This window comes from Pholcus phalangioides, unplaced genomic scaffold, assembly GCF_987345545.1.
Source record: "Pholcus phalangioides strain wild (caught in Gottingen) unplaced genomic scaffold, Ppha-v1.0 ptg000007l_1, whole genome shotgun sequence".
Taxonomy (NCBI): Eukaryota; Metazoa; Arthropoda; class Arachnida; order Araneae; family Pholcidae; genus Pholcus; species Pholcus phalangioides.
In genome coordinates, this window is record NW_028301600.1 from 59,118,356 (window position 1) to 59,132,346 (window position 13,991).

Consider the following 13,991-nt stretch of genomic DNA (forward strand, 5'->3'; position numbering starts at 1 on the left):
GATTAAGATTCGTCAAATATTTTGATGTCTACAAATTGTTTTGAAGTTCTTCTCTACGTGTATATCATAGTTTCCTAAATTTTTTTGCTCCCTCGCCCGCTTCAAAATGTTTTTGTTCTCATCGCCAGGACTACAACTGGGGGAGGGCAGGCGGGTCTGGTACCCCGAGCGTTGGATCAGGTAAGGTGCTAAGTTTGTTTTTCCGTTCAGAATTCCGTTGGGGGGGGGGGGGCAAAATGAACAATGGCCTCTGGGCGAAGGTGTATCTTTTCGTTCTTAGTTGCGGCTATGTGTGCTCATCGCCTCCTAACTCAAGCCAACCCATAGGATTCCAAGCCCATAGCTTTTACCACCCCCGGACAAACCCATCGCCCAGCTATATACTACTATATGCATTTCCAAATCTTTTATTATTACTTTTTATTGCTTATTTGCTCAAACAAAATAGCATAAGTCTGGGTAGCCCATGTCCTAAGGCCACAGCGAGAGGGTGGGGGGACCAGTAGGTAGGGCGGTCAGCCCCCAAAATATTGTGAAATGACTGATTTATACAGAATAACCTGCTTAAGTCTATTGTTCTCTCACTTTGGCCCCTCGTCCTCCTCGAAATGCCAGTGATCGTCCTCGGAAATAAATTTCTGGCCACGGTCCTGCCGTTTCCTACACTAGACGTATAGAAAAATGTGTCGCACTACTATCCAAATTACTCCCCTGAGTTCAGATTCGAGAAAATAAACAAATAATTTATAAACAACTTAAGGAGACAAAAAATAAAGTTGTTGAGAAAAGTGTTTTAACGTAACACATGATTCAAGGGTGATTTTGATTTATTTGTGATTTGGCATAGTATTGCCGGTTTTTCTTCTATGTCACATTTCTTTTCACTGAAAACAACCATCTACGTTTTTCACATGTAACCTCGCGAGAGAAAATGATGTTGAATAATATAAAATTTTCACATAATCACATAAATCATTGTATATACATTGAAACGTAAATAACATTTTTCTTAAACTATCTTGTTCAATTTGAATAATATGTTAGCGGTTCCGTATCAATTACTCCAACATTATATGAATAAGCTCATCAACAATACTGAAATCCTTTTTGATAAAAACATGGATCATAAGAAACCAAAATACTCACACAATTTAAATTAAAAGACTTTTTTTTTCACCTATCAAAATCTTCGTTTACCAATGAATAACGTCTGCTGAATTACAATTATGAAATTGGACCGCGAACTTGGACGGTGCCTATTCGACTACCAACGGGCTTAAAAACATAGACACCACCACGAAGCAGAACAAACAGCGATTTCCTCTGAACCGATTAGAAAGCTTCGTTTGGCTCAGTCCATTCGCTTCAATAATTCATTGTCGCCATCGAACGATGGCAAAATCGCCAATGCATTATAAAAAGACTCAGGATCAGATCCAAGGTTTCTAGAATATATATCAGCGTGTCAGATCAACGAGAGAGTGAAGTTTGCAAAGTATATGTATACTGTGAAATACCGTGATATCTCTCCTACGCAGTATATAATCCGCAGATTTATACGTTAAAAACATCATAATTTCTTAGTACAAATTATCTGCAGCTTTTTTTCTAGAGATTGGAATACAGACAGATATACCTTACGTTCTCTAAATCCACAAAAATGTTTTTTTTTTAAAGATAACAGGTGGTGAAACCAATGGTGTCAGAACCGGGGGTGCTGTGGGTCCCCCAGCACCCTTGGTAATAAATGGCGTGGGTCTGAGCCAGGGCCAGAACTAGAAGGGGCAGGACGGGACAACTGCCCAAGGTGGAAAAATTAATGGGGTGGCAGTTTTTTAGATGGGAACAAAGAAAAATTATCGAATTTTAAAGTTGGAAGGGGGGGGGGCGTCAAAAAATCGTAGCTATCTCCTTGGTCTGAGCACAGAAAGTGATTCAGAAGTCAAAATTTCCTACCTAAAGAGATCACGACGAGCACCCACAAGTTCCAAACACTTCCGATGCCTCTGGGTGAAATACAGGGGCGGCTTAAGCAAGGTTGCAAGGGGTGGGCTGCACCGCACCTGGATGGCAGGTTGCAAGGGGCGGCAGCTTAGAATTTAGTTAAACACCAAAATTTTTTAAAACTTCCACTACTAAGAATTCATATGATCAGATTTATGGCTAAGCTCCCTGTGGGCTACAGAATTTTTTTACCCTTCTTTCATCCTAGTCCAATTTTCTTCACCATTTATTTCTTAAATTTGCCGAGCTACAGCCCGCTTAGGCTGTAAATGTGCCTCTTGTTTCTTAGTTACTTTTTTTCGTCACTTTTCCACTCTTAACACCTGGCTCTCTAGCTCACCGACTTGGTGCATTGTTCTTTAGGTCTTTTTTTTTTTTTTTTTGGTTACTCAGATGCTTGCACACTGTTTCCGTCGCTCACATGCGCATTTTTTTATCACTCCCACGCTTGCAAACTCTCTAGATCACTCATTTAGTCACTCACATCTTGAAAACTCTCTAGATCCCTCTTTTGGTTACTCACATGCTTGCAAACTCTAGGTCCCTCGTCCAGTCGCTCACCAACCTAGTCCTTTGTTATATGATTTATAGTTTTGAGGCAGATTTATAGTTTTGCAACCTTCGGCGTCCTTCTTCCCTTATAGTAATTTTTTTTGACCACTCATTTCCCAAATTTTGCTGCCATGGGCCATGTTCGTTAAGTCCCCCGAAGTAAATACGTCTGCACATAGCATCATGCTTTTGAGTCATAACCAGCCGACACAGTATTGAGAAAACTTGAGGGAGAAGACAGATCTTTTTTTTAGGACAGTAATACCAGAAACAAGAATGGGGGGCAAGTGTACGTTTTGATGCTCTAATATAGTAATTTTTCTGGAGTGGTGAAATGAAGGCAAATTAAGAATTCAGCTCCTTACTTGTACGGTCCCTGGCGCACCAGAAATACCCCTTTAAAAATAATTTTTAAAATAAATGTCGCCTCGTTATACTTCCTTATTACAGGATAAGTGTCAGTAATGAGGACTCAATGATTAATAACAACAGCTGTGATGTGAAGTGAGAAATTTGGTACAATTAAGAGCAGTAAAAAATCAGGACAATCTTTTTAAAAGCGGGATATATGGTCACGAATATTCCGATTGGTAAACAATTGCGGCTTTGTAATTTCTCTTTTTTTTCAAACCGAGAACAAATACAAATACAAATACAACGCCACAACAGGCAAAATGCCCAACGAGGTGGCTGATAAAAAGATGCCCATAAAAATATGGATGTCATATATTTAAAAAAAAAACAGCAACCCAATTAAAAATACAATTAAGACAAATTATAAACGATATATACACATGATAAAATATTATGCAATGCCCATAAAGAATACTTATGGTTGTCTTATTCTAAGACTGGATAGCTTCTCGATTTACCCCAACATGTTTATCGTATTTCTTTTTAAACGTGTCAATTGTGTTACAATTTACTACCTGGGGGTAAGCTATTCCATTTATTAACAACCCTATTAGAGAAAAATTCCCTGCGACACCATAACCTTGCATTGTCCCTCACCAATCGAAACTGGTATCCCCTTGTAAAAGCAGTCGATTGGCGGTGTACTAAAAGTTCATGGTCCATCCTATCCATCCCATTGAAAATTTTGAACACTTCGATCATATCTCCTTGACACCTGCGTTCATCCAATGTAAACATATTCAAAAAATGAAGTCTCTCTTCATAACTCAAGCCCTGTGTACCAATAAGCACACGCGTAGCTCTTCTCTGCACCCCTTCAACCAATTCTATGTCCCTCTGTAGGTATGGTCTCCAAAACCTTATAGCATACTCCAGTCCAGGACGAACTGATCCTCGAAAAAGCGGAAGAATGACTTTGAGAGAACGCGAAGAGACCTTTTTGAAAATGAGACCAAGCATTCTATTCGATTTTTTGACCACCGCTGAACAATGTTCAGAAAACCTAAGTCGCTCGTCAATGAGAATTCCCAAATCGGTGACCCTAGTTGCATCCGGGATAGTGACACCATTCAACTCGTAAGAGAACCGTGGGTTGTTCGAACCAAAATGAGCGACCATGCACTTATCAACGCTAAACGTCACGCTCCATTAATTTGCCCATGCTGCAATCCTGTTTAAGTTGGTCTGAAGCAACTCCCTATCGCTTTCATTCCCGATCACCCCCATTAGCTTCACATCATCTGCGAATTTGCTAGTAATCCCATCGACACCCTGATCGAGTTTATCGATAAAAAGTGAAAAAAGTATGGGGCCAAGGACACTTCCTTGAGGAACTCCACTTGTGACGTCTGTCCAACCGGAGAATTCCCCGTTCACCATAACTCGTTGCGACCTATCTCTTAACCACGATTCTATCCAATTCAGCAAGTTGCCCCAATTCCAATCTCGTGTAAACGCTTCAAGAGTTTGCCCTGTTGGACCCGATCGAATTCCTTCTGGAAATCAAGGTAAACAACGTCTACATTTTTGCTCTTACCCAAAGCCATAGTCACGTGATCATAGAAGCAAAGGAGGTTAGTTACACATGACTTCCCCCTTCCTGAACCCATGCTGATTATCCGACAATACACTATTCTCGTCTATCCACTTCACAAAATGCCTTTTGATGATAATTTCCAAAATTTTCGAGAGGGAGCTCGTCAAACTCACTGGACGATAATTTGACACCGCTTCTCTACTACCCTTCTTAAATATCGGAACAACGTTAGCAAGTTTCCAATCTCTTGGGACGATACCCTCAGCAACACTACTCCTGTATATCTGTGCGACTGGCCCCAACAATTCATTAGCACATTCCCTGAGGACCCTGGGATAGATATCATCTGGTCCTGGTGCTTTGCTTGCACATACATTTCTTAGAAGATTTAGGACCTCCACGTCTTCTACTTGAATATGGTTGAGGGTTTTATTACCCCATGCAACACCCGTATATCGAATATCATTATCTCCATTAAAAACCGACGCGAAAAAGTCATTGAAAGCACTACACATGCCTACATTGCTCTCTACCCTAGAGCCTCCTATCGAGAGTGGGCCAACTGTCCCCTTACATCCATTATTGACGTATCGAAAAAATGATTTTGGGTCAGAGCCAATGTTATCTGCCAACCTAGATTCAACTTCCTTTTTACTATCCCTTATCGCTTTCTTCAACAATCTTCTTTTATCAGTAAACAATGATAGGTCACCTCATCCACTTTTATACTCTCTGAATGTCCTTTTCTTTTCAAGATAAAGGTTCCGCACGCTATCCGTGGACCATAGAGGGTGCGATGTACAAACACGCTTTTTTCGAACAAAAGGTATGACGTCGTGCAAAACTGAGGACAGCTTCGTACTAAATTCCTCCCATTGACTTACCACCCCTACTGATTCCAACCGGTTTGAAAACTTCCGCTAACCTTCCTCAAAACATCAAAGTTAGTTCTCCGAAAACAAGGAACCAATCTTTTGTTATCAACCTTACCCGAGGAAAAGTTACAGTGAAATCTGACGATACGATGATCACTGGAAGAAAACTCTTCCCCCACTGAAACATGTTCAACTAGATCCTCAGAACTAGTAAGAACTAAATCCAAAATAGCAGTACCCCTAGTGGCTCCTGATACATGCTGATACAAAAAAATTTCGAGCACCAACTTAAGAAAGTCTCTTTCATACTGATTTCCAGATGAAAGGTTCTCCCAATCAATTCCTGGGTAATTGAAATCCCCTAGTATGAGAACCCTCTTACGCTTACACATGTAGGAAATTTCATCATGCAATTTGGCGATGTAGTTTGGATCCCTATTCGGTGGATTGTAACAAACCCCAACAATAAGTTTATGACGTCTTTTGTTCTCAAGTTCAACCCATATGGTTTCAATATCACTTCTCTGCACGTTACACTCTCTAGCCTTCAAACAGGATTTCACGTATATATCAACACTCCACCCCCTTTCCTATCAGATCTATTTCTCATCTGCCCACGAGGGCTAATTAGACCGGGACCTACAATTTATTGCCGATTTCGAACGGCAGGCTTGTTTTTTATACTCATCGAGGGGTTGGTGCGCTAACCCCTCGATAGGGGACTCCTTGCGGTAGCAATTTTTTTCCTGTGGTCTTGTCGCCGTTTTTTGTTGTACCCCCGAGTCAGGACATTTTTCTGACAAGGACGAACTGTGTATTGAACTCGCGACACCTCTAAACATCCTTTGGTACTTTAGGCGAATATCTTGTCTACCTGGGCTACCGCGCTAACATAAAACAGCCACGTCTTGAGCTAAATTTTCGTGCTAATCAGAATTACTGTCACTCGAGCCCGATTAACTCATGTCCATCTCGGAATGTTTTTCCAGATGCACCTTCTATCTCTTTCTGAAAGTTTTTTTAACCCTTTCATGTAAAATGAAAGATTCAGCTAAAAGAAAATACATTGAAAAAAAAAAGAGAGCTTATGGTTTCAGAGCACGCGTTCTTTCAGTGTAAAACTCTTAGCATCAAACTGAACAGTCTGGTCAGTCTAAGAGCTTATCTATTCCATTTGCATGTACAAGACACAGAAATGAGCTGTCCAAAATACAAATAGAGGGGATACCTATGAAATCGACTGGGTTGTGTCAACACCAGCTTTAGTAGCGGCTGTTTTATTTAGATCAAAGCTGGTAATAGTTGTGTACATGGTGTAAAATAAAATGATCTCATCTTCCCGTAAATTCTCATTTATCCAATTTTGAAGCTATTCATTTTATCCTTTGGCCAACTTTTGTCTTTTTTACAGTGCTCCTTTAATGTTATAAACCTTATCTTCAAATTGCGGGCCTACCTGGAACGAATTAAATTATTTTCCCACGTATGAATCGTATTTCGGCTAACGAACGTGATTCCGAAATGAATTATTTTCGTTAGAAGAGGTATCGCTGTTCAATATATAGCAATATAAAAACAATGAGTTAAATGTTTTCTCATCTAAGTGTGCGATTGTCAATGAAACTATGAATGCCAAGATTAGCCATTCGAACGGCAGTGTCTAATAGCTCCTTCAGACACTGTACGCACAAACGAAGGGGTTGCTTTCACTCGCTTTAGATATCCTTTTTTCAATCTCGGGAAGTTCAGCCCTGACTTTAAGGATTATGTGCGTGTTATCGTTGAAATTAAGGCTGAACTCCGAGGTTAAAAACGAACATCTACAGTGGGATAAAACAACTCCTGCGTTTGTACGTACTGAGTCTGAAAGGGATAGAGAGAGTTTGAGAGAATCATATCGTTCTGCTCTCTCCCCCAGCATATATAAATCATCATATATTTAACCGGGAATGAATTAAGTGTGTGTAAGTAACTCGTGTTTTTTTAATGTGCTAATGCACAATAAAAACAACCAAATTACATCATCAGCAACCGCATAAGCTTACTAATCCCCCTGAAATCTCTCCAGAACCCCCTGAAGGCGTTCGTGACCTCCTTAGAGGAGGAGGGGACAACATTCTCATGGATGGTACGTTGCACCGGCTTTTTACAAACTCGGATACGGCAATAACCAGGAACGAGGAAGAACTGGAATTCAGTACTAAGCATGATACGCATATAGTCTACCTCCGTCTAGGGTGCACAGGCACGACACCACCAAGAGGCAGGAGCAATGGTTCATGCCAGGTGGTCAATGGTACTCATCTTAAAGGGGAGCCGTAAGTGGATTCAAGCGTCAGCCAGCCATCGCCGACTGGTGCATCTCTTGATGTGAACAATCGTCTCTGGATGGAGGAAGGTAACATGAACGATATGGTTCTATGCAAAACATCTTGAGCTGTCGAGATGTGCTTCGATTTACAGATGCATCGTCCAGTACCAGCATGGCGATTACCCATTACTTGCCAGGAACGTCTGCCTTCGCAACACTGCGACAAAGATGAAAACTCACACCACAACTCTTATGGGCAACTGCTCGCAACGTTGACAGCTTCATTTCAGGGGCATGTTCTTGGAGAACCGAACGAGTTTCAACTGAAAAACTCTTAAAATAGAACCATCAGCAAGCATTTTCCTCTTTTTATATCTGGTTCCATGTGCCTTTTGCATGTACAAACTGTAATTTCCTTGGTTCTCAAATTTAACTTATTGATATATCTTTCTACAAAAAATCTTCATCCGGAGTTTCGTCGCTCTCAACATAAAAATTTTATAGAGTGTTTGTTCCTATATTTTTATTTTTTTTTTATGTGTCATTTGAATTTAATCTCTTTACTGTGTGGTATGGGGGAGGGGGCTTCAATAAAGTTTCCGTTATCAACAAGAAGTCAGTTTTTTCACATAAAAGTACACAGGAGCATTGAATTCAAACACTGAATTGAATTGAACATGGTATTTAATTTCAGACTGAAACTATACCTCACGAACTCGAAAAAAGTGCATTTGCAATCAAAGGTTTTTAAAACACAAACATTTTGTTTGCTTGTAAATAAAAATTTAAACTAATAAAGAGAGACATAAATCTTGCATCCCAGTTCTATGTTCAAATATGGATCTAATATTCTTTATGTTATATTAAAAAAAAGAGATATAATATATATATATATAACGTAAAAATACGTACTCAAATAATAAAAATAATTCCAGCCAAAACAATAATTGGCCGAATAATAATTTTATGAAAGGAAGTTACTCACAGTTGCCAGAATAGGTGTAAAATGAAAATAGCAATGAAAAAAGAATAAACCACATCTTTCAATTTATTCATCAACACGAGCCCAAATGCGCTATCTCGTAACGTTGCACGCAAATTGTGCAAAAAAGAAATCAAGATGTTGCTGCTTCAATAAGCAGATGTTTCCGCACAGATGTACGATTATTATTGATATATGCATTGGGAATTTTTTTTCCTTGCGCTTTTGGCATAATAGTTTGGAATAAGAACTCTGGGGGGGGGGGCGAAATCGATTTTCAGATACTCTTACGACAGTTTTTTCCAAAAATTGGCACGATATTTCAAAATAAAATACTTCAAGCAACCACAATCGACCATGAAAATTGTATGAACTTATTTGCCCTTACTGTACCTACGAATAAAGTGATATATATATATAGATAGACTATGGAATAGTCTATTTTACTATGGAATAGACTGTATTTTGATTCTGTTTAAGACAGGTTTCCGTCTCATGCAGTGTCCGTCTTGGACAGATTTCACTGCACTAGATATATATTTGCTAGTGCAGTGAAATCTGTCCAAGAAGGACACTGCATGAGACGGAAACCTGTCTTAAACAGAATCAAAATACAGTCTATTCCATAGTTTCCCAAACTTTTTGTTCCATTGCCCCCTTCTTCAGAAATTTTTTTCTGTCATCGCCCCCCCGACTCAAGCGAACCCATAGGATCCTGTAACACTCGTAGCTTCTATCGCACCCCTGGACCATTCCATCGCTCACTTTGGGAAACACTTGTCTATTCAATGATTAGTGCTTTGATTTGCACCTTTGTAAAAGGGAAATTTGTCTAAAACGGAATAGTATTTCATTCACTTGACATTCCGTTTCGTATAGGTTTCACTGTATTTCAAATTTAAGCTCACTATTCACTACTATAAGTTTACTTGATGCAGCCATTTCAGGGAGGGGGGGGGGGAAATTTAGTTTTGAGCTGCGTCTCGCTTCGCTCTTCACCTGTGTGTATTCCAAAGTATACCGGATATACAGGGTATCTGTTAGTAGCTGGGCTGGGATGTTATGTCTATAGCCTTAATTGCCTATCAAAAAAGCCATGAAACTTCAGGAACGTCTTTAATGAATAGATGTAAAACAACATAGTGAATTGTCAACACACTGATTTAACACAAAAACTTTGCGATGATTTTTGGTCTTTTAAAGGGACTTCAAAAATTCCCCATCTTTCATCAAGATGTTCTCAAAGTTTTGTGATTTTGATCATGGGTAGTTAGGGCTTGGATTTTGAGGGAGAAGCAGAGGATGATCATTAAACAAATCAATGTTGAAGGTGCCGATTTCACTGTAGAGATGCGGAAATTTAGTTCGGTTTTCCACCCATAGAATAAACTTGTATCCTGCCCATGAGTCCACCCTCCTCCACCAATATTTTCCATCATATCTATAATACCTATGGAAATATTGAGACAGCCCTCCCAATATTTCTAATAACTTTACGCTTATGTTTCCACCACGCCAACAACTTTAACAATTGGACTGAATTCTTAATTTTCGAAATCTTGAGTTTGTTTTAGAGATAAAAAGACGAGGAAACTTTTAAACATAAAATAAAATAAGCCGGACCTACTTTTGAGTTGGATATACACGCGATAACGACATTTAATGTTTTATTTGTATTATCAATCATGAAAATGAGTGCGGCTCGTGAAGGAGGCGAGTAGGCGCGCTCCCCTGAAAATTATTACGTCATTAATTTAATTCTTTACATGGATTTTATACCACCTTAATACCATTGAATTTCTTTTTTTTTTTTTTTTTTTTTTAATGAATTTAATAAATTAGAAAAGACAAATTTTCGGAAGCATTGATAAAAAAGTCCCGTAAAATACGGGTCATATGGTGAAAGATCTGCAGTGCTTTCCATGGCGAGAGTTCTGTATTCTTCTTTCCTCTTTGGCCGCTTTCCGTCACGCGCCGTATGAGATATCCTGAGGTAGTATAAAAACCAGAGGAGGGAGAAAGGGAGATATAGTTAGTACAGGTTATACTACGCTCATTTTGGGCGCGCTAAAAAAGCGCTGCGGATACTCATGCTGCCATCTACTTCCTTTTAGATCTGTTGTATCTTCTAAGTTAGAATATATTTGAATAAAAATATATATATATATATATATTTTATAACTTTATCATAGAAATTTGTACACTTTTTAAATTATAGTATTATGTTCAGGCAGGCGTCTGTCCAGACCTTTTTTGCAGGGTCCAGTTTTTTGTAAAAACTTCCCTTATTTTTATGAAAAGGATAATTAATTTTGGGAAAAATACGTAATTTTGCTGAAAGCGAAGTTATCTACGTAGTTAATCTACACAAATGAAATTCCAAATTTATGGTTTCATTAATTTTTATTTTGTGAAGGTCCGTTTTTCGGGTCCAGAATTTTGTGAAGGGTCCGTTTTTTCAGATCAGGAATTTTGTGGAGGGTTTAGAAAAAGGGCCTAAATTTTGGCTGGGCGCAGATGTCTGATATTTGAAGAAGAGTATGAATTTTCACAATTTGCAAAAATCATTGCCCACACCGTCACACTAATGCGCCCTATTGTCTAGAGCCCCTTATACGCCTTCATATTTTATACGCCTTAATATATAATATGAAGGCATATACATACCCTAGCTCGTCTTACTATTCGCTATGTGCAGCACCTTCTATAGCAGAAAGTCTCCGCGTGGAGCTCGTGCCGTCACAGTCGTCAATTTCACTTATATTTCATCGGATATACTGCAAGAAAAGGTAACGATTTCGCATACTTCGGTCTGCTATATCCAATGGCTACAGGTGGAATGGAGGACTTCAGTGACGTCAAAGCTTCTCGCGGAGGCTTTCTGCTATAGAAGGTGTTGCAATGGGGGTCTAGGTCAATTCGTCGCGATCAACTTGTCGCGCGACAATTCGTCGCAATCAATTTGTCGCAGCGTCAATTCGTCGTGCTACAAACTCGTCGCGGTACAAATTTGTCGCAGAGTCAGTTTGTCGTGGTACAAATTTGTCGCAGAGTCAGTTCGTCGCGGTGCAAATTTGTCGCAGACTCATTTCGTCGCGGTACAAATTTGTCGCAGAATCAGTTCGTCGCGGTACGAATTTGTCGCAGAATCAGTTCATCGCGGTACAAATTTGTCGCAGAGTCAGTACGCCGATCAAATAAATTTTCAAAATTCAGTTTTCATGGTATTCATGCCACACTTCCCGCTTTCTGGCGGGATCTCCATTTCTCGCAGTGAGGGGCGTTGGGCGAACACACGAAGATGATAGATAAGTTATGATAAAATAAATTTTCAAAATTAAATTTTCACCGTATAAGCCGCACTCCTGCTTTCTGGCGGGATCTCCATTTCTCGCAGCGAGGGGCGTTGGGCGAACACACCAAGATGATAAATTACGATAAAATAAATTTTCAAAATTAAATTTTCACCGTATAAGCCGCACTCCCGCTTTCTGGCGGGATCTCCATTTCTCGCAGCGAGTGGCGTTGGGCGAACACACCAAGATGATAAATTACGATAAAATAAATTTTCAAAATTAAATTTTCACCGTATAAGCCGCACTCCCGCTTTCTGGCGGGATCTCCATTTCTCGCAGCGAGGGGTGTTGCGGGAACACACCAAGATGATAAATTAGGATCAATGCCCATCCCAAAGCACAATTTGCCTAAGGGGTCATTCAAGTATTACGTCAGGATCGGGGAGGGAGTTTCGGATTTGTTGACTTTTGATGGCGGGGGGGGGGGGGTTGAAGGTCTCTTACGTCATCAACCACCCCTTTTTGAAGATATGAAATATTCTAAGTTGCTGGTGAAATTTTGCTGACAGGGGAGGGGATGGGGGTCAGTGTTTTGCTGATTTTTGCTGACAAGGGGAAGGGGGTCAAAAATGGCTGAAAATCTGCTTACGTAATACTTGAATGGCCCTAATTCACTATTGAATATGTATCTGCCATGTAGAGAATACATCTTTGAGGAATTTTTCACCGACAATATATCTAAGGCTAGCATTACACTATGAAAGTTTTCTAAAAGTCCTTTTATAAAACTTGAAAAATTCAACCAATAAGATTATCGGTTGCATTTGCTCGAATGTAACCTATGAACTTTATTGGTTGGATTTTTTGAGTTTTTAACTTGAGCAACTTATCCGGTGCAAATTAAATTTTGAAAATGTATGTGATCGCAATTTATCATCTCGGTGTGCGCCCCAACTCCCCTCGCTACGAGTAATGGAAATCTCGAGAGAAAGCGACAAGTGTGGCTTATCCGGTGAAAATGAAATATTAATTAAATTAAATTATTAATTATTTCAGGTTCTTGTGGAGATACTGTAGTGGTTAATGTTGGTGGGAGTCTCGATTCCACATGGGACAGATACCAGTTTACACTTAAAGAGAGCCTCCGCTGTACTGTAATTTGGGGAATATCATAAACACCGACATTTTTTTACAGAATTTTAAAATTTTATCATAGAAAAAATGATTTTTTTAACATTTACAATAGTTGAATAATAAAACATTAATATCAATTGTAATTTTAATTTCGATGTAATTTCGATGATTTTTTTCGAAATGACAAAAAAAAAAAAAAATTTAGTAAACTGTGTGCATTTCTTGATGGAAAAAAACTTTTCTTCATGTTTATTTTTTCACGTATGAGACAAAAAACCTATATACAGATCGCGTGACGAGTTGACTCTGCGATAAATTGACGTCCCGACGAATTGGTTACACGACAAATTGTCACTGCGACGAATTTGTACCGCGACGAATTGTCACTGCGACGAATTTGTACCGCGACGAATTGGCTCTGCGACGAATTTGTACCGCGACGAATTGGCTCTGCGACGAATTTGTACCGCGACGAATTGGCTCTGCGACGAATTTGTACCGCGACGAATTGGCTCTGCGACGAATTTGTACCGCGACGAATTGGCACTGCGACAAATTGATGCGCGACGAGTTGAGCGCGACAAGTTGAGTGCGACAAATTGACCGGCTACGTTGCAAATGGCCCCCCCACATACTGAAGCAGGGCTACTGGGATGGGACCTTTGTCGTGCTCCTAGATCAAACTTTCCACGAGCCTCTCCATAGTTAATTTATAGCTGGAAAAAGCAAAAAATTAGAATTGTCCCGGGACCTAGGGCTGGAGCCCTGTCAGCCCGTGGGGGATATGAATGTCCCGCATTCAGTCTCGTTTTCCCGTATTTTCTCGAAGAAATATGGTCAACTACGTTAAATGGTGGTCTTAGCGATAAGATGTAGGGACTAAATT

General features: G+C 39.7%; 1 protein-coding gene across 1 annotated transcript in view; it reads right to left on the reverse strand.

Moving 5' to 3' along the window:
• The window catches only part of LOC149085557 (ectonucleoside triphosphate diphosphohydrolase 3-like), a 92,440-nt gene extending 83,694 nt beyond the window's left edge, over positions 1–8,746 (reverse strand). The window contains exon 1 of the mRNA XM_089233629.1: positions 8,679–8,746. The gene's annotated coding sequence lies outside the window, so the exon portion shown is untranslated. The remainder of the gene's footprint in view (positions 1–8,678) is intronic.
• Between the last annotated feature and the right edge of the window lie 5,245 nt (positions 8,747–13,991).